The 22,143-nt window shown below is 39.6% G+C and overlaps 1 protein-coding gene across 2 annotated transcripts in view; it reads right to left on the bottom strand.

Annotated features, from left to right (window-relative positions):
* robo1 (roundabout, axon guidance receptor, homolog 1 (Drosophila)) overlaps positions 1 to 22,143 on the bottom strand; it is a 278,020-nt gene that overhangs the window by 208,979 nt on the left and 46,898 nt on the right. The gene's annotated exons all lie outside the window — the stretch shown is intronic.

Raw genomic sequence — 22,143 nt, 5'->3', positions numbered from 1 at the left:
TATAAAATTCCACAGGTCCTCGGCTAAAACAATAAACTATAAGCTTTGGAAAAGCATCCCCACTTTAATAATCACATGGGTCCTGAACCAGTTTACCCAGAACAGAAGCCTGACCGCGATGCTTTCTCACTGGATTTGGGTCAAAACAAACTTGGTCACCTTGAGTTTTGCGTATATTTCTTGTCAGATATGATGTGAGTATGTGTTAAAACATGTAGTTATTTTTTATTGCAGTTATAGCCTCAAGGCCTGCTTATGTCACACATTTCTACAGTTTAATTTCCTTAAAGTACAGCACTTTAATGGCTAGTGCACGAGATGACTGTTCACTGTTGGTGGCGCCTGAATATTTCCAAGTGGTGAAATATAATTCTGGTAGTTGACTGTGGTGCGTGGTAACATCATTGCCCCGCCAGCACTTCACGCACGCACAGCGTCCTGTGCGCACAAGCACTGTGTAAAGTGGAATATAAACAGGAGGGTGTGGCTATTCATTATTACCTTCTCAGTCGCATTACACATCTCATGAATTTTAAACAGCTGTGTAAAGCCCACGAATGGCTGATCAAATTGAAAGCTCAGGTCCGACCTGATTCTTATTCATTTTGTTCTCAGGACGTGGGATGTTCATAAATTGTGATTATTTTTGATATAATGCTTTTAAATACTATTCTATCCTTTTACCTTAATGAAGAAAAGAGAGATAGATGACAAACACACCTGTCAAATAGTCAGGGGGTAATCATCAGCTACAGGCTGCTATCCAAAAACTGTATTTCATATTTGCCTCAGCCTTTAAATGTTGTTCGCTCAGAGAAGGCAACCACTGTGGAAGTACAGTAGACACATTAATACCATTCATAACTCTCCACACTAATTGCAAATCTGTTTGTAATATTTCAGGATTAAACTAGAAGTTTATTTTTCCCTCTGTCAAAAGATTCTGTTTGGTACATTTATATTGATACATTTATGTATTCCAGCTTCCTTTTGAATCATTCCATTAGCTCATGCATTACGCTTCCCATTGCACTTTCTCCGTTTGGCTTTTTTTTAACAACCCCATGTATTTCTATAAGGGTATATATGGATGTAACCTCTCACCCTGTCAATCATTGCAGACGCTGTCTTTTTGAAATGGACCAAACAGACACATTCAGGCTGCTCCGCTTCTCTCTCTGCATCTTAACAGGCCTGTCTGGTGTGGCCAGAGAGGGAGGCAGGTCATGTCCAGAGGGAATGGAGAATTGCAATCAGTCCTAATTCTACCCACAAACTCCTCATCCCACACATTTAGAGAACCTCATCCTCTGCAGTTCACATATGTGTCTGCTACAGGCAGGGGTGCCAACAGGATAAGTGTTGCACGTCTAAACTGATTTAAATGCATTGAAGAGATAAGACAGGCTGAGTGTTCAGTAGTTTAAAAAATGATTTGTCATTATATTTTAGACCAATTAGTTTCAAAGTCCTTGTATGGAGCTTGATATGACAATGACTGTCAATATTAAATTGGACAACTGCATACTGCTGGTGTATTACCAACATCTCACCAATGGTCAGCACAGGGTTGAAAATCACTGGGTTTATTATAAGACTATGTCAAACAAATGTTTTTCTTTGATTACTCAAATCAAAATGTTACTAGATTGTTAAATGTTTAAGATACAGAACAAGCAGAAAACATTTTACAAAACATTGTCACCTTATACAATAACTGAAGCTACACAGCATTCATTTATTGCGTTTCTGGCCAAATAGTAAATACAATATTCACTCTGCATTTAGCTTTGGTTTTGGTTTCCACTAACTTCTCAGGGACCTCTGGCTCTTTAGCTGCTTCAGGCTCCAATGTGTTCACAGGCTACTTGGTAGCTTTGTCCACCTGCCATAGGGTTATGGTAAAAAACTGTGTTTTTTTTTATTTCACTTCAAAATAACTAAATTTGATGAGAGTTGTGGGCTGGAAAACCAAAACAATCAACTAAATGTTATGCTACCCATAACGTAGCTTTAACATTAAGGTATTTCTGTAGTAAAGCAGGTGGCAGAAAGACTGTTTTATGAAAAACCGTCCACGCTATAGATTAGAATAATCCCCTAGCAGCGTCATTACTGTCAATATTGTTGCATTCATTTTGGACCCCTGCAATGTCATTTTTAGAGCAGGCGACATGCCACTATAGGTCCCACAAAAATGTCAGAATGTGATGTTGAGAGGCAGCTAAAGTTCAAATACATTTACATTCACTCGGTGTGTCTTGACGGAGAAGAAAATCGAGGAGTCAGCTGCTGAAGCCACTTGATATGCAGGATAAGCACCTACATCTGCAACTAATCATATAAAACCAAGAAAGCAGTGACACACTATGTGGTCAAGCAACATTCTAAAATAAAAGAAAAATAAGCCGCAATCTTTTATTCATCATGTGATCAAGCACACAGGTGCCGCTGCATGGAAAAGCATATATGATTCAGGTATTTATCATGTGTAAATATTAACAGTTTGCAGATAAAATATATTACTGCATTCATAGAATATTTGCTCATGAGATCGAGGAGTAAGTTGCAATAGTGCAAACAACTGTCCCACATTGCATGGAGCAGGTTGTGTAGCAGCTGGTAAGTGGGAGTGGGAGAGATTAAACTTTTCTCTGATTCTAACAAGACTTTTAGCAGAGATCTGATCCTGGCATCTATTCTTTTATGTTCTTTGAAGATGGTGCAGTGCTAACCACAACTGCCATAAGCATACCAAGGAGTTTTACAGGTGCTAGATGAAATGAGGTATTTTATGCTTTTCAGTTCAGGTACCTTGCAGCAATGCTTATGAAGAACAGTGTGTGTGTGTGTGTGTGTGTGTTTGGGTGCGTGCGTGCTTGCGTGTGTGTGCGTGCGTGCGTGTGTGTGTGCGTGCGTGCAACAGACAGATTGAAAGAAACCTGAAGCAGTTGGAGATGGGCCTTGGTTGAGCATGCACATTAACTTGCAGACAGATGAACACAGGTCAGCTTTCCAGGAAGACACATGTCAGATCAACCAGCCAGAAATATCCTGCTGCTTTTCCAGTACAGAAATATTTTAGTACACACACACACACACACACACACACAGATGTACCTCATCATTATACTGTATGTAACCATGAATGACAGCACTTTAGTGTTGGATTTGACAATGTGAATATCAAGCCAGTCAGAATAATATCTAAGTTCCATAAGTTGCACGTATGACTACAAGTAAACTTTAAAAGTTTGCAATACTTGGTCGGAAAAGGGTGGGAAGACAGAAAAGTCAGACGTGACAGAGTTTTGAAATTGAAACTTACTTGAAATTAATGAAATGTAGTGAGGAGCCAAAGCTTGGCACAGTCAGTTGAAAACTACCAATTGGATATAGTTGGATTCACTTTTGTTTACCGCCTCAGCTCACAACAGGGGGTGGTCTCATTCTGTGTGCGGAGACGCCCAAGGTGTGATGTCTTGGAGAAAATTGGAAAAACTTAAAGTTGCTTGTGCTGTGTTGAGGAAAACTCTAAGGCTGAGTGTAAGTTCGCTGAAGGAAAAAAAGATCACTGGGTAACTCCCAACATAATGATGACTAGTTCCTAACTCACAATATCAAGCAAACATGGCGACAATGGATGAAGTGATGGAAAATGTGCCATCTATTTGCTGTGTAGTGTACTTTAAACATTAGTGCAAGGCTGCTGCCATATCACAGCAGTGATGGTTTAGTTCTGGAAGTCGTTGTAGTCATAGTCAAAGTCAAGTTTATCCATGACTATGAAAATTTCAGGATAGATTTTCAGAATAGTAGACAAACTCTGGTCAAACAGGAGAGAATATCTGAAAATATAGTTAAGAATATAAACACGTTTCCTTTTTTTAAAGTACAAAAGTTGGAGATATTAGAATATACTTAATTTATTTATTTACGCTGTCTACATGTAAAGCAATGTTCATATCAAAAGACAGACATAGTGAACTAATCAAGTAGCAACTACATAATTATACATAGGGATAATAAGACATAGGCTATATTGCTATTTTGTTAATCTTAAAGCTGGACTCAGACTACAGGAGTTTTAAATTCCTGAACGATTTTGATATCACGTAGCATCACCCACTAAAGGATAATCTACACAGATATTATTCTCTCGCTAATTTCAAACATGCACGAACTACAAGATTTAAAAAATAATGGCACATCACACTACAGGATATTATCACTCCAGAGGGGAGAGATGCACCATCTCACGTCACATCTTTGACATGATAATGATTTTAAATCCTAATTATCAAACATGTTTGCCGATTACCAGGGCGACCCCGATGATTCTGTGGTCAGTTCGGGGGTTAAAGAATGATTCTAAACTCTAAAATGTGCTATCAAAGTTTCTCTGACTCAATGAACAGCCTGGCAGCTGTAAAGGAATGTTCCCCTCTAAATTTTATGAGTGAGTCTCTGTGATCTAATCGCTCAAACAATCAAACATGCAGCATAACGGAGCAGTGGGTCCGCTGGCATCCATTGAGTCAGATTGATTTACAGAACTTGCATATAGTAGCTTTAACTGGTTGTAAGAGACACCTTGGTTTATACAAAATATGTAAGTAAGTGTAATTTTAAACAATACAAAAAAATCTAGGGACATTTTAGGCAGGTCTGACTGGAAGGCAACCTTAGTGTAGTGTTAAGATGTGTTGGAATTATTACAGTGCATCATCCCTGTACTGTCAGTGCATTGAGAAACTGTTTTCCTTGTCTCATAGGTGGTGCGACCTTGACATTGATAATAAAAAGATAATTCATATCCAAGTTTGGAGACATTTGATATTTAACAAAACAATAGCTATTGGCTTCGTTCTGCTAGATTTCAAGGACTGGGCCGATCATAGTCTGCATTGAAATTGAAGTTAAACCTTCAATCTCAGCTCATCATGACAAATGCATATTATCTCTTCATCTAAACATAATTGTAAGGGTCCTTTTGTTTGGTAACCTCGCTCTCGGTGTCACAGATATTGCTTGGTGAGTCATCTCCGTAACATTAACAGGAAACCAAATTTCTCTCGCTGTCCTCAGCTGCCTCCCTGAGCTGCAGAGAGGACACATCTCAGAAAAAATGAGAGCTCTTTGAATGCCTGCCGGCTTGGTGCTCAGTGGGATAAAGGCATGAAATACAGTATGTGTCAGGGGTTTTCATCTACTATCCCTTCTTTTTAAGCCCTGTGCAGTTGTGCGATGAATCCTGTCCCGGGGTGGTCTGCTGTCCTATCTGACTGGGGTGTATGGAAAAGAGAACGTCTTGCTCTGTCCCACTCCTGAGGCTCACATGATTTTCTGTCTTAGTGTAGGGCCTCTGAGCCGATTTCAGACTCCCTTGCTTCTTCCTACAGTCCTAATTGCTTGGCCCACTTATGACTGTGATGCTGTCATCTTACCTCACAACAGCCTCCAGTGTACAAGGATCTGCCATAGCATGACAAAAACATTTTCCCCTCAGCCTCACCACTCCAAATAAAAGGCCCAGCCTTCAATCGCCGTGCCCTGTTTACAAAAGAACAGTAGCAGTTGTCACAAGCTGATTGCAGAGTTGACACCACTGTGTTTATGTACTATTTCCACTTTGTCCTGCCCGTGCTAGTCTGGAGGCCTACAATGGAAGCTGCCTTGTTTGTTGATAACTGATAAAAAAAATGAATATGCTGTAGGCCGCAGTCCACAGCCATGCCATAAAGTAAACAGAACATACTTGTATTAGAATACACAAACAGGCCAGGCCAGAGTGGCCCCATCACAGTATAAATAAATAAATTTGAGATAATTTCATTAGCTCCCAAGGATCATGGCTGAGAGAGGGTTGATGAAATGAAAATCAATGAGACCGAGGATCACCAAGTCATTAGGGGTGTTCCTCTGGGCACCATGAATGCCTGTGCAAACTTTAATATCCATACGGATACGGATGGGGACCAACCAACTCGTCTACTGTAATTTCCTTCTCTAGGAACTGGAAAGTAGCAGGAACAAAATGTGTATGATGAATAAAAAGTACGTTTATAAAATTAACATGGAACCCTATGGTTGATACTATTATTACATATTTACATTATTATATCACTGGAGCATTGTTTGTTTATTATTTTTTATTAAGTAAAGAGCATCTACAAGCTTGTATTCAATAACACACACAGGGCACACACAAATATGAGAAGGAATTTCCTGCAAAACATCACCCACTTTCAAGACGCAGGGAGGAGAAACATTGACTTAAAAAAAAAGTTTCTATCTCAACTGTAGTTGTAGTTTTGACTTCTACGAGTACAAATACACACACATACACAAACTCTTGAGTAAACTAGTCAAGAAAATAACATATTTTACCACAGACGTCAAGGTTAAAGTAATAAACGAGATGCTGCTTGCCTCCATAATTTGGCGTCGTCCTGCACACACCTGTGTAGCTAATACCATTAATAATGGCTGCATTCCATTTAACTGAGCATGCTGGCTCACTGGCTTGACTAACCGGGGCACTGAAATGGAAATGTGCCATCATTAGAGTCACACCTGTGCTCTCCCTGCTATGACAAGTAAAAAAAAATGGCTCCCACGACAAAGAATGATTTAGTTCATCGACAGAATATATATATTTCTGGCTGGAGCAGATTAGAACCAAGTCTCACAATGGAGCACTTTGCAGTGCTTGTACTATTAGCAGCAAAGGCAGTAAAGCATTGGGCTTGGGGAGGGAATTGTGCTAAATTCTATTGGGATAGATTCTAGATTGTATTTTTATTATGGTTTCTGCCGTGCACAAAATCCATAGGCATTTAGTATTTTACCATTCACCTGGGAGGCCCACAGCCGCACACTCTCCCGATCGCTAGGTCTCCCCAGCTAATAGCTTCTTGTATTGGAACTTAATTCTGCAATGGAATTAAATTATAAGCCATGTCCAATCAAATTCATGTCAAGCTGAAAGTAGGTGGGTTTATTTTTTTTGGGGGGGGGTAGGTAATATAACACAAATCCTCTCGCCTCTTATCTTGCGGGCCCCACCTTCCAAAAAAACCTTCCAAAAATTCAAAAATTCCCATTTCAGAAGCTATGGGAGTGGAGGCACATGGGGGAGAGAAGTATACTACACTGCAGAGGGATAGATTAATGCGCCTTCTATAGAGAGATTTCATCCCTTTCCCGAAAGCCCAAGCAGAAAATATTATCCAACACACCTCACAAGGGGGTTTACATGTTACAGCATTTATTCTCACATTCAATTACAATTTGGTTTCTCATCACAGAGAAGAAAAATCACCATGTGTGATATTGCCATGGGATATAGAGATAAATTGAGCCTGATATCCAGTTTGATATTGCCAAGCAAATAATCCTGATATGTAAAAATGTTCAGTGTGCCTTTCCACTCTAACGGTATTGAATTAAGGCTTAATGTGCGTGCGTGCGTGCTACATGTTGAATGATGAATGATAGCACCACCTTAGTTTCCACTGGTCCCTCTGTCTTCTCCTCCAGACACCAACTATTGATCCAGTAGGTTCAACTCAGTGTTTAACTGACTGTCAGTGGAAGATTCCTGGTCTCTCATATCTAAGTCACTTGAACAAGATTTATTAACAACATATCTTTGACTGCTCTTAATTTCTTTTAACATGTTACAGTACAGGCAAGGATCTTATTGAAACTTTGAAGGGGTCAGGGAAGGTCTGTGAAGGCTTTTTTTATAATGATGAACAAAGCTGAGCTTATTAAGTAAATAAAACACAATAAACATGGAAACAGACCCCTATAGCCCATTACGACCTGCTCTGACTGAATTTCTGCTCTTGGAGAGTTGAGATATTTTTATTCGGCTAATTAGTTTGTTTGGCAAAAGTTTTCACACACCAATAGCAGTCAGGATCTGTGCATGGAGGAAATCAAATTTAACATCTCTCTTGATATTCTACACGTGCTTTATTTGGTATTTCTTATACCCAGCCCCTCCTCTTCAAACAAAAAAATGTTTGCTCTGCATCAATGTGTTTTTCAGAATAAATATCGACGTCGGCTAAGCTTGAGCGCATTTGCATGCACACTCGCACACACCCCTCTCACATGTGGCCATGAGCACGACAACCGTGCGTAGATTTTGAACTTCATACAGATGCACTTGCATATAGCTAGAGAAGAGAGATGGAGAAAGACAGACAAGAGAGGGAGAGAGAATACCTATATAGCCTGAACGCTGCATTCTCCTGCTGGTTGAGCGGTAGGCTGCTACACACAACACACTATGCAGTCAGAGGAGGTTAGCAGGAATACTGGCAGACACTGAGGAGGAGGAGAAGATTGCAATGAAGGTGTGAACGGCTGGTTATCTGTGGCAGAATCACTTGTGAAAGGGTCTTTTTGCCCTTTGATGCAGAGAAGATGATGGGTGAGGATAAGAAATGGTTATTGATCGACGGTTGCTTTATCTGCCTTAACCCCGATGACCACACAATGCAATCTAACTTGGACCAGGAAGGTGCAAAGGTGCTGATGGGTTTTCAGAGTACTTTATTCTCATTGCACATTTTACATCAACCAAGTTTTGTCATCTTGCATTGGAGGCATTTCACCTTTTTCTTTCTCCGTTGCTAGACTTGAAAATGAAACAGTTTATTCCAAATCATTTTAAGAGGTGTGTGGACACTTTTCAATAGAAATAGAATAGAACATGTTTCTCTGTGTAAAAAAAAAGGAAGGGGTTTGCTCATAACTAGGGGTCCAGTTATCGACGGGCTATGGTTGGTCGTATTCTCGGTTGTCAACAACTCTTGGTTATAGCCTGAATATGGGTACTTGTGGTCAGGCGTCAACTGACAGTTATTGATATTGAGAATTATCGCCTGACTATGCAGTTCGCCTTAGCTCTTTTGAGCACATTTTTTGGCTCTCATTACGTCATTTGCAGAGGCACCAGGCAGCAGGTTAATCAAAAAAGCCCATACAAATTGACCGTATGCTACCTACCTTGCGACAAATACCAGATAGACAGTTGCACCAGTGAATCATGAGGTAGCTAAAGTATTTCTCCACAGAAGAAAAAGCTGCCTGCTGGGCCTAAAACTGATGATATGAGAGTGGTGACCAAAACAATAAAGCTACAGGACTAAATGACTATGTAGAGCTGAGTGAAACTCCAGAGGAGCATGTACAAGAGGTTCAATGGTTAACATGAAAAAAATATTGATGACGGCCATTTAAAATCTAAATTGTGTACATGGTTACTTTCTTCTTGAATATATGTTCAATTATGTTTTCTGTTTCTGGAATTAAGTTTAGCCCTCCTGATCAAACCTAAATCAAAAACATCCATATTGCCTGGCTGCCTTCCAACTGTAGCTTATTGAGTTTGATTGGTTAAAGAAAATGCATGGGGCGGATTGCATTTGCATCCCTAAACACATTACCATTCAACACTGGTATCATGGGAAATGTGTGGTTTATAATGAGGAGCCACAATGCTGTTCTCAGACGTTCCATAACTCACAAGATGCAGAAATCCAAATATATACAATCAAACAGAGTACCCACACACACACACACACACACACACACACACACACACACACACACACACACACACACACACACACACACACACACACACACACACACACACACACACACACACACACACACACACACACACACACACACACACACACACACACACACACACAGTCAATAAAGTCAATGAGTTCATGCCAATAAAAAGACTCCACTCTCACTACTCCTCTCTACAAGCAAAGATCATTTTGGGAAAACTGACAGAATATGCTGAGCCCTTGTTGCTCGAGGTGGCTATCAATTAAAAATGATGTATGGTCCCAGAGTTTTCTAATTGGGACATGGCGATGTATTTAATAACACACATTAAAACCCTAATTAGAAGTAAATTGAGCTGCACCCATTGTCTACTAATCAACATAGTGGATTGGGTGGATAAATATCCTCAGTTTGAGGGTCTGTGTGTTAAGACACCTACATTTAAAGAAACATCCGTTTTATTTATCTGCAGTTTGTGTACCTCATGCTTCTGTGATGCATAATTAAGCTCAGAGACGGAAACCTAATGGGATACATAATAAAAAGCAATAATTATTGCCCCATGTCATAGGTAGGATTCCACGCGTTGGATGTCTCGGTATGGTGTATTAGTACGACAGCAGCAGGGCCATTGTAGGTAAAAAAAAGAAAATGCAGAGCTGGGGGAAATGGTTATATTCTGAAGGAAAACTCAGAGTTTCATAGATTAAAATCCTAAATTTGTCACAGTTATGTATTAAGAACACAAAATATGAGTAACTGTATTTAGTTACAAGTCAATTAGCTGATAATCTGAACACAGTTACGCAGTTTACATTGAAGGGATTAATAAAAAACAAAATCGGAAATATTCAACTTTTAGTGTAGTTAAATGCATGCTGGTCAAATTGCTTTACAGAGCAACCTCCTGAGAGAAACCAGACTAAAACACTTGAAACCAGCCAATTACAACATGCATGATGTCAAATTTATTTTTGTTCAATCATTTCTTTCCAGTAATGTAAATATACCAACTTAAATATCTGGAAACTTGTAAATGACTATTTGAGAACTCCAACTTGTGGTATGCGAACTAGCTTTGTCACTGTGCAGCGTTGCAGATTTACATTATTGTTATTTGCATCTTTTTCATCTATTTGAAGGTAAAGACGTTGTATTTTTTTTCTATTTTAAGAAGATTCAATGCAAAATGCTCTCTGGAAGTATAAATCCACAGATTTATTGTGTCTTGTTTACTGGTTTTCACGCTAACATAATGCTGTGGAAGAGAAATGGTATTTTTGCCAGACTAAACATAATCATCGGAGTGACCGTACGTTCAGTTTACTTTTGGTAAAATAAGTAATCTAAGGAAACACTTTTTATTCATGACTTCAAAATCTCAGAGTATGAAGGTTTTGTTCTTTCAATTTAGAACATTAATTTAAGGATTTTTTTTTATAAGAATATCACCCTCCTTCTGAAGGCTCTGTTTTAGAAAAAGAAGAAGAAGAAGAAAAAAACACTCCTGATCATAGTCATTTTCTCTCTGAAAATGAGCTCCCTTTGTGAGTAACAACTTGATTGCCAATTGTGACTTCATCTCAGACTGGGAAACAAAGAAGTAAAATCAATTGCATTAGTCCCAATAAAGCAACAAAATCTTTTCACTTGGCAGGAGGTGCCTTCCATCACAGATAATTGGAATAACGTATGGAAAGGATGTGATGTAAAAAGGACTCCATAACCTTTCCAGTGAATAATCAGTACTGTACATGTGCTTTTTCAACAAAAGGTAGCAGTGTAGCATTTATATGGAAAAGCAACATTATTTTTCTCACATACTGGGACAAAAATGTCCTCTCTTTGTGTTAAATGTGCCTGCATGAAGGATCATTCTGGGACAAGAAATGTCAGATACAGTTAAAATAGGTATCCACATCACAGACTGTTTGATAACAAAAGAAAAAAAGGCTTTTTGCGCTGCTACAGTATGACTGTTTCTCGGGGAGGGTCAGCAAACTGTAAATAGCAGTTGTAGATCCATGCTGACTCCAGCGTAAAAGCCCCTCTGAGCACATTTTATGGATCGGAGAAACGTTTGACAAGTTCTCTGCAATCGGATGTGTCAGTATAAAGGATTATGTGTTTTATGTGGCCTGGTCCGAGCAGCAGATCCGCTCCTATAAACATGCACTACAATTTAGCCCAAGGTGTGCACCGAAAAGGTTATCCAATCACCCCTTTGAAAGAGCCTCTCAAAATGAGTGAGTGCTTCGGCCAATACGACACGGCCATTCTGCTGCCGTGGAAACGGAGCGTTCTTCTATCAGTGGCCGGAAAACAAATGAAACTTTTGCCTTAAAATATTCCGTACTCCTGTCTTCATACACTTTACCGTTTTCCCCGTATAACAAAACAACTCTCTCTGCATTTTCTCACCTATTTACAAATGGGAGTAAACACACCCACGTATTGATCGCAAACTCACTTGTAGCCTACTGTATTGGTTATCTATATGGTAATTCAGGGCTGCATGTCTCATTTTATTATTTCATCTTTCTCTGTCTCTTCATTACAACAGTACAGCGCTGCGAACACCTCCTGTGTATCTAGATAAGGCTATTTGAATGGATAGCACATCCTCCTCTACATAGAAAGGGTTATCTTCAAAAGAGCAAGCCCACCTGCTTCAACAAAGCCATTCATCATTGTAGGCCCGTGCTCCTTTGTCTAGGATGGATAATTAGCATAACTTTGCCAAAGAATCGCTTATTTAGTGGCAGAAAGATAGATAGGTGGATATTTTCTGTCAGACAAGTTAAAATGTCAGAAACCGCACCACCGATATAAAGAGCCATAATGGGGGACTTTTGTAATTGGCTAGTTTTTCCTATATAATGTGCTTACATATTTGCAGAGATTATTTCTCCCACTTCTGATCACCTCCCAGCTAATAGCCGTTTTAGTTTTTTGTGCAAATCCATATATCTTAACATGATCCTCACCACAAACAAGTTTGCTACTTCGAGGCTGTGGCCAGTTCAACGTCAACAGTGAAATAAGTGGCCAGAGAAACTTCTTAAACAACTCATACAGCATAAATCCATTTCTTTACTGTCCATCTGTGAACTCTGCACATTCCAACCAGTCATATTTCTTGTCTAAATACATGGGCTCTGTCTCAATTCTCACATGGAACCCTGTCAATATCTGTCCAAACACGTCTCAGAAAAATTCTACATATTTGTAATCTGAGACAAATGTGATCCGAAAGAAGTATATTTCCACCTCACTGGTTTTCAATTAACATGATGAGGAAACATTTTAAAGACCACATCTTCATTATCACAAACAATAAATACTGCAAGACATCATCTGCACATAGCAACCAAAGCACTGTTGATGGTTCTGTCACCTGGATCTAAACATGTTATGCGGCTCCTGCTGAAATAAAAAACATCAGAGGGGCCAGTGTGCATACTCAGACATACTATATTTGTCCTGCCAGAGTTTCATCATGATACCAAAAATATTTTATACCAGATAAAAGGACTCAAAATCATCACTATCTAAGACTCATGTTAAAACCATGATTTCAAACTGACCATGTCCTCCATTTTCTGCATACAATCAAATTGAATTTCATTTTTTTACATTCACCTTTCAGTCCCAAAAGATAGACTTTAGGTGCAGCACCATCAAGTGTAACAAGTCGTTTTGTGAAAACCTGTACTGACAACGGCAGCAGACAAAAAAGCAGGAAATTATTAAAGACAGAAGTGAACATAGATCAGTCCCTCTGCAAATTTCTGTATTTTGTTTTCCTTTTGAGATTTGCTGGTCGTCAGAAAAACCTTACGAGGAGGAAGGTGTTCTTCCTGTAATGAGTTGTGTCACACTCTATTCGTGCTTAGGGCAACATGTTGCCAGCAGTAAATACAGCAAATTACATCCTCTGCACCACCGCCTCATTATCCAAACTCAGCAAGACACAAACCTGCCCACCCAGCACTCCATCACTTTAAACCAACCTAATATTTTTAACCAGCCAAACAAATAGCTTTTTATAACAGTGATACACAATATACCCATTTATATCAAACTATTTGTTGATATTCATGAAAAATATCAGGTGATGAAACCAAAATACCTTCCATAAGGACCCATACTGAATGACTGTTAGAATAAGATCCATACACATTTTATAGCTGCCACCTACATGGTTAAGGTTTGATTATGTGAAAGCAATTACACCTGCTTGATTAAAGTTGAGGCTACTTGAGACTACTTTCTATGCTTCTGATATAGGACAGTCAATATTTGCAAAACTAAAAGAGGTTTATTGTCAGGGGAATGCAAACAGGACAGGCAAATGGGTCATAAACACAAACATTTACACAAACAACTGACGCCGTTGTCTCTCTGGTGAGGACAATCTTTGAAAAAATTATGCGCAAATAAAATTATGTACATTTAAAATGAGTTCTTGGAAGATTTTCCAGTCTAAAACAAAAATTAACTTGCAAACTTTAGTAAACAATGTAAAGTAAAAAAAATGATGTTACATAAGCATAATAGTTTGAGGAGAAACCCAAAAGCTGTTCAGTCCTGATAGTTTGATTAAATACCCATCTAGTGTATGAATTGGAATTGACCTGAGTTGATAATAAAACATGTTATGCAGTTCTCGGTCAGTTTTCAACCTTTCGAAAATGTTTTGAAATACAATACTCCTATTCAAGCCTGACAAAGTTAAAATGTCAGCTTTAATGCTGCTAGTAGTCAAACTGATCTCCCTTCCTGGTGTACAGTCATAATTTGATTGTAATAACATGTCATTATATTTCAGTCAAACACATTCCCGAATTCTTTGATCATTAATATTTTATCATTTCATCATTGGACACAAGAAACAAGGACATGAAATTAATGAAAAGGAAAAAGTAGCATCTGCCATCAGCCCTTCTACAACTAGTTCCCAAGTCAGGAATTCTGTACATGAGGGAGAGAATGAGACAGAAGAAGAGAGAGAAGGACTACATTATACTGTATGAACGGCGGATCATAAGGATGACATGGAATTCATTCCCTGTAATTCCCCTCTCATATCTGCGATAGAGTACATCTCATTTACAATAACTGAGAGAATTAATTTCCAATCTTCATTCAAACCTGGCCACTGCGCATTTCACACACTTGACTTTCCACCCGACAGAATATAGAGTCGGCCATTTAATTAAATGACCATCCACTATTTGTCATGTATATTCAAATTAATCATAAAATGCACATGTATTTTGTTTTCCATTAATCATATTGAGCAATAAAGCATTAATCATGTTATTACAGCAATCTAATTATGTAACAGAGGCGTGTGATGTGTAAATTCAGCAGCTCCGAGGTGTTTGTGTTTAAAGGTCACGTGTAAATCCGACAACCGCGGGGAGCTAACGGAACTAAACAGCGACTTTTACTGCCAAAACGTGCGGTGCAGTACACGCCGTCCGGCCGCTCCAACATGCACTCATGTCATGTTAACGTCAGCACGTTTGACAGGTCAGGTAGGACGGATGGAGGAGCTCATTGATCACGATGCAGACACACACACACCTAAAGGCTGAGGGGGCATTACAGACGTAAACAGGTCCACGTACACACTGTGCTCACTGAGCAAATGGAAGAAGTGGAGGAATAATAAATGTGCACATTTGCAATCATTGTGTGAAACACCCTCATTTCTCAGACCCATGCTCATTCACATTCCAGCCACACACATGCACACACACACCCCCCCATACCCCTGCGTCTCATACACACACTGCTGCATCCCTGCTCTTCTCTTTCTTATTTCTTACTCTCCCCCTCAGCTCTGCCTGATTCCCTGCAGGAACTGGAGGTCACTGGTGTTAGAAAGAAGAGCTGCAGGATTCAGAGATGGAAAAGGTATAAAGGAGATGCAGGTTCTAACCTCTGATAATCCCATATGACCTTTGACCTTCACATCCACATACGGCCTTAGACATACATGTCAGCTAAAATATATAGTGCAAATTCCATATACTGTACTGTATAATCAGAGAGTGAGCATTACTGGGTATCCGTCAACATGCAACCCTGTGGACTTTTAATATGTGTAACTTTATACGAGGTAATTGGAGGTAATCTGAATTTTGAGTGCTATAAAAATAACAATTGTTCTCAATTTGTGATTTTTAAGTTGCCGTGAGTTCGTCCTCTGTTAGAGTACTTTCAGCTACTGTATTACTGACATACCTACTGGACAGCGAAGAAAATTTGAATGGAAGAAGTCAGGGTGAAGAATTTTGTTCTAACTTCAGTCAGATATCGTGCTTCCCATCTCGGTCATTCAGCAATAACTTCTTTCATATTCGACCAGTCCTCTCCAAGTAAAAGCAGTTATGATTTAGTCAGAGAGACAGGGGAATATTTAATCCAATGAAAGTGGACATTTCGCAGTTACTGTAAGTTCATTAGTAACATTTTGTATTTGCATTAAAAATTTAGAAGCTTGTTTCAAACATTTTGTCATTTTGATACTTTAAACTATAGTTATTTTCCTTCCTTTAGTTATTAAGGCAAATTTTTTCAATTTCAAACAGTTTTTAACATGACAATGCAATTGTTACCGAGGAGCAAAACACTCAAGATTGGCTGTTTATCATTTACTACCGTTTTACTCCGAGTTCCCTCCCTGTCTTTCTGACAAACCACACACACACACACACACACACACACACACACACACACACACACACACACACACACACACACACACACACACACACACACACACACACACACACACACACACACACACACACACACACACACACACACACACACACACACAATGGTATACCAAACCCCCCCATGCTCATGAAAAACGACATGCTCCTGCACTCATAAGAAGCAGTGAGATGGAGACAGAATATGTATATGTCTATCTCTACCTTGAAACCACCACTTTCTGTTTACACGGAACCAAATGCGATCTGTCCCAGCTGTCCCAGTTTTCCCGTCAAGATGCATTTTCCCTATCCTGAAACCAACCTCTTACCACTGAGGATGGGGCACAAAGGGAAACAAAATTCGATACAACACCGGCTCTAAACAACCTCTACCGCCGGCATTAAGACGGAACAACAATGCCCCCTCCATTCACACCTTTTATATAGAAAAGCGAGATCGTATAAAGGAGCAATATTCCTGCTTTTAACAGGCTGTGTTAGAGGGGCTTCTCTCTCACAGCAACATTCATTAACTGACAACTCGAGACCCTCCCAGGTGGAAAATGTTCGGAGGCAGAGGATTTGCATTCGTATTTTTCCAATATCTCCTCTGGACGGAGGATCATGGGCTTACCATGTGAGACAAAATAAGCAGTCAGGACTTCAGCAGACTGCCTATAAAAGAAAAAGACAAGAAGAAAAAGAAAGACATTCATTTCCCCTTATCTTGATCATTTTTTAAAAATATAATTTCACAGAGGGCTCCTCAACCTGTTGTTGACGGCTGTGGGCAGGGGCATTGTTGTCAGGGGATGAAAGGTTTCCTCTGCATACTGCGGAGAAACATGCTGTTCAAACCGGAGGTTGCACGCATGTGAGTGCAGCCTATACCTGTTAGCTGGCTCTCGCCACAGACAAAGGGCTGTTGCTGCCAGTGCGTTAGTAGTTATGAATAAACTAGGATTTCATGTATGCTGGAATTTCTGGTTTAGGAAAATAAGATACTTGAATTAAGAGAAAAAAAGTTGAAGATGAGCAAAACCAAAGTTACAGGATAGACGTTAACAGGAAGCTGATCTTGATGCTGCCTTGCCAATTTTCTAATGTTATCCCCTTCGATAAAAAACACTGATCACCTTCAGCTGGTTATACAACCACTGTTGAAATGGTCAATTGATTTTCGACAGTTGCCCATTAATTTGACACAGGGTCTTTCCTTCCAGAACTGAGGCAGGCGCAGACACTCAGATTATGGGAGACAATCAAGATCCTTGACAAAGCATTGTCAAATGACCTGACCTATGATCGTATGAAGGACACAGGTTCAATCACAACATGGTGCCAATAAAAAACAGTGCAACAGTAAGGGGAACAGTATTTTTCTTAAATAACCAAGCCATTTTAAATACTGCATCTCATTATTCTATCAACCTTTTTCTAACACAAATACATAAAACAGTGGTTAACAAAGACTCTATGAGCCCCAACATGATCCGTGAGAGTTCTTCTAATTAAAGCCAACACCCACTCCCAAACGGAGTAATGTTGACAGGTAATGATGAAATGAGTTTGCAACTTAAGCAGTCAGATCACACGCTTTTTTATGTTTTAGAAGACTACTCTCATGCATGCTTCGGTCGTAGTTTAGTTCTCATTCATCCCGCATTTCCTCCTCTTACGCATGCGCACTTCCAATTTCATGCTGTAATTTCCCTGGGCTGTCATTTTAGCCATCAGATTTTCATCAGCTGGTCTCATCTATCCAATAGCGTTTCTACACACCTGCCTTGTTAGCCTATCATATCTTGCTGCTGTCTATTTAAATATGATTTCTCTCCCTGCTTCCATTCTCTCATGCTGCTGTTATGTGTGCCCTCCACCTCCCCTTCACCACCCAGTCTTCGCAGACTCTTCAGATTCATCTCTTCATCAGTCTCTGCAAGTCATCAACCACCATCACCACCAGTGTCTGGACTCAAAAGGGGATTTATTCTGCCGCTGCTCAGGGCAGATGCCCTCGACTACAATATCCCCCCATCGAGTGTAAGCGCCAAACACTCAATCAAGACTCTGTCATCACATATCATTCTGCTAATAAATAAATATTCTTCATTCACTTGTCTCTCCTGATTAAAGTCAGTCTCAAGAGCAAGGAGCAGATACCAGGTGACCATGCTCTTGAGACTGTGCTGGGAGACAAACCTTCTGACCACATGTATGGATGTGACCTGGACTACCAGGGCAACCTGACTGTGCTGCAGGAACCACCTTGTGCTACCAGTACTGACAAGGACACAAGCAGAACACAAAACTATAGAGAAGAATCAGTCTGGAAGGATAAGGAGAGAGCAACTGTCTGTTGCCAACACATGGAAAACCATTCCCTTTGTGGGGGCTCGTCTTGCTTTTGCTTCTCCATTGCACATCGTCACATTTCATTTGCACCAAAACAGATGAAATTGATCCACAATCACTTGTGCTTCCAAAATGGACAGATTAATATCCCTGAAATTTACCTGACTTGGTTTTATACTGTGACAATGAAGTGTCCCCTTAATTCTTTTGAGCAGTATATATGTACACATCTTATGTTTGTGAATGCAAGAGGAAATAAGAAGTATGTGTTTTCCCTGCAGGAGGCTGGAGATAACGGTACTCTCATTCATACTTTCATACGGTGCAGAGATATTAGCCTGCGATCAGAAAAGAACAACCAGAAGTTAAATGCAAATTTTGCAGTCGAGGGAAAGTCTTGATTTTTAACTTTGAGCTCTACTGGACTGCTCGAGAAGTGCACAGTGTGCCAGTATGTGCCAGAGCTCAGCTGTCCTTAATGCTGATGTAACTCCATTAAGTGACTGATGTCAGCGTATAAGATGGTTTATTATTCCAATTAGACCTATAAGAGGTTTCATTGAGGAGTATGGATTAGTCCGTCGCCACCGGGAGACATTAACTGTTCCACAGTCGGAGCGTATCAACTTCAGATTAATTGCAGCCCTGTCCCCTAGAGCACTTTTATCACTCAGGTTAGTTATAATGAGCAACACAAAAATTATGATTATTTTTGCTGTTTTTGATATTGAACTGTTTTGATAATGGAAGTACTGGGTATTCATGTTAATATGCTTTGACTATTTAACTGACCATTGAACACATCCTAAAATACCATCTTGATATGAGACAATACATGATATATAAATTTGGCATGGCTTAAATGTTTTGATGTCTTTCTTATCCTTAAAAGTACAGGCATGTGATGTACTCTTTTATAAAATAAATAAATAAATGCATCTGCCTGCGTCTCCTTCATCAACATTATTACTTTCAGATACCATAACAACCATCCTGGATATTGCAGGAAAGCATCAACAGTCACTTCCCCAAAATAGCACAAAACTGTCAACATTGATGCACCGACACAAAAGGTATTTGATATTTGATTCTGAGTTTATTACCCAGCTCTGCTCCCTGAAATGAAGGCGCCCCATTTTTCACTGTCTTACTTGGATATTTCATACAACATGTATGATGTGTGTTGAATTCAACTTATTAAGGGGAGGTAGTTTCATCATCCACGTGGTGCAATAATTCTCAGGTTAGAAACATAAGAGAGCAGGTTTTGCCCCATTTGATCCAATAGACCTCAGAAGAAAGTCAGTGCCGAGTACAAGCTCTTATTTACAGTGTGGACGCTGCATTTCCCATCTGTATCATCCACAGTGGCTTTTATCAGGTTAAGTTAAAGCCTATTAAGAAGATTACACTGTTGCTGCACTAACTGACAGCCAACAACCTATCATGAACGCATACATCTACTTTAACAACGATTTAATTAGCTCACATGAGACCAGGGGCCTGTACTACAAAGCCGGATCTGCGGTTATTGAGGTAACTTCAGGTTTTCACTCCTACGGAGCTGGTTCATTTCTCACTGGGGGAAATCACCATGGTCACTGATGCTGAAGCGTTAACCTGCTCCTGAGCAGGTTAAGTTCCTAATAACAGATCAAAACCTCTCAGTGGCCCAACTACTGAGCAATCATATCACTGAAAAACCAGAGTCGTCATTCGACAGGATCCTGACAGGGACAAAAGAGTTTTCAGTTAATTAAGTGACAAATATGGTGCAGCAGATATTTTGATAGATTGTGGGTGGAATCGTTTTGCAGTTCCAGACTTTTCATGCGTTTTAAAACAAACAGACAGAGGGACAGTTATACTGAAATGAATAGGCTAAGAAATATTATTGTTTATTCTTATTGGACATAGATTATTTGAATCCAGGATTCCTGACAGTGTTGATGCGTTTACTGTCTTATTGTATCACTGCAGGTCAGAACAACATGAGACTATGTGACAGTAATCTGAAATTAATAACAAAACTCTCCGATCTATTATGAGAAAAAATATCAGTATCAAATATACAAACAGTCTGATATTATTTAAGCTTCTGTTTGTTCTTTCGAAAAAATACATAATCAATAATAAACTTAATATAATTCATTTGCTTATTTATAGTACATCCTTGGGATGACTTTAAGTGTCAACATTTAGTGGGTCATTCACATTTCCGTAGGATATCACCTTCAGATTCCACCTAAAGACTGCACGGGCAGGTATCAGCATTTCCTCTGGTATCATATAAAGAACTTAATTAATTTTATTTTTATTTACCGAGTTAAATGCACTGTGTCTAAACCTCCACACATTGTGGGGTAAAAGGGGAAAAGCTGTTGACATTAGTGAAAGTAATGTACACTGTTCTTTTGAAGATAAATGGTCTGGGTACACAAATTAGTAAAAAGAAGAAGAAAAAAAAGGATTCATGAAGAGGCAGCCCCAACTCCTCAATCTGAATCTGTAAATGTCTTTAATAATGTCAGTCAGCTTCAGCATCACAATGGTAAACATAGAATGTGCACAATCAGTGGACTGTGTGTCCTGCAATGTCTTTGTGCTCACATCAATGACAAAGTTACCTGAACAAACCACCCACAGATTAACTGAGCCAAGAACACATTTCATTACCTCAATACAAAAAGATAAGACGTCTACGTGGGCTCTCTGGGTTTATTGCAATATTCTGTAATTTGTTGGATTCCGTGAAGTGTGAACTCTCCGAAATTGATTTTTAGAGACGGACAAAACGATCCACTGCAATCCATATGCTCACTGTACTTTCCTCCCCTATTTTTAGTTGTACTTAGTTTGAATACATTCAAAGTTGCATTGAGTTGCAAAGGGGGGGAGATAAAGCCATCCACAACCGCATTACCACCATGAAGAAGCCGGCAGGGGAGAGGCTATTGACTGTGTCACCTTTCCAGAGGCCCAAAGCTGTGAGGGGTCTCTTTGTGGGTCCAGCTCTCAGTGGAGGACTCTTGTACATGAAAAGATTCAGTGTATAAAGCAGCCGGGGCTGAAGGGGGAAGCTCCACGGTACTACAAACTCCTCTTTTATGTCCTGCTGTCTTTCTCCCTCTGCATGTCTTACTCTCGCCCATGCGTCCCGCGTCTTTCTTACTCATTCTCCTCTACTAGTTGGTTTTTCTTATTAGGTCACGCCAACAATATATTCAATTTGCCAATTCTAATGAGAAATTCCTCTGCACTCACCCACTGCTTGTCACCTTATAAAAAAAGACAACAGTATATTTTTGGCAATAGTGCTGAGGTTTGCAGTCTATGTATACTTTTCCTGGGATCTGTACAGATATGAAGGGCAGCCATTACTGGCCAGATGGCTTCAGTGGAGCCGATTTACCGTGAACAGAGGTGCTTGAGTGGTGCACTCTCCCTTTAATTC

This window comes from Scophthalmus maximus, chromosome 11 (assembly GCF_022379125.1).
Source record: "Scophthalmus maximus strain ysfricsl-2021 chromosome 11, ASM2237912v1, whole genome shotgun sequence".
Lineage (NCBI taxonomy): Eukaryota > Metazoa > Chordata > Actinopteri > Pleuronectiformes > Scophthalmidae > Scophthalmus > Scophthalmus maximus.
This window is presented reverse-complemented; position numbering and strand designations above follow the sequence as displayed.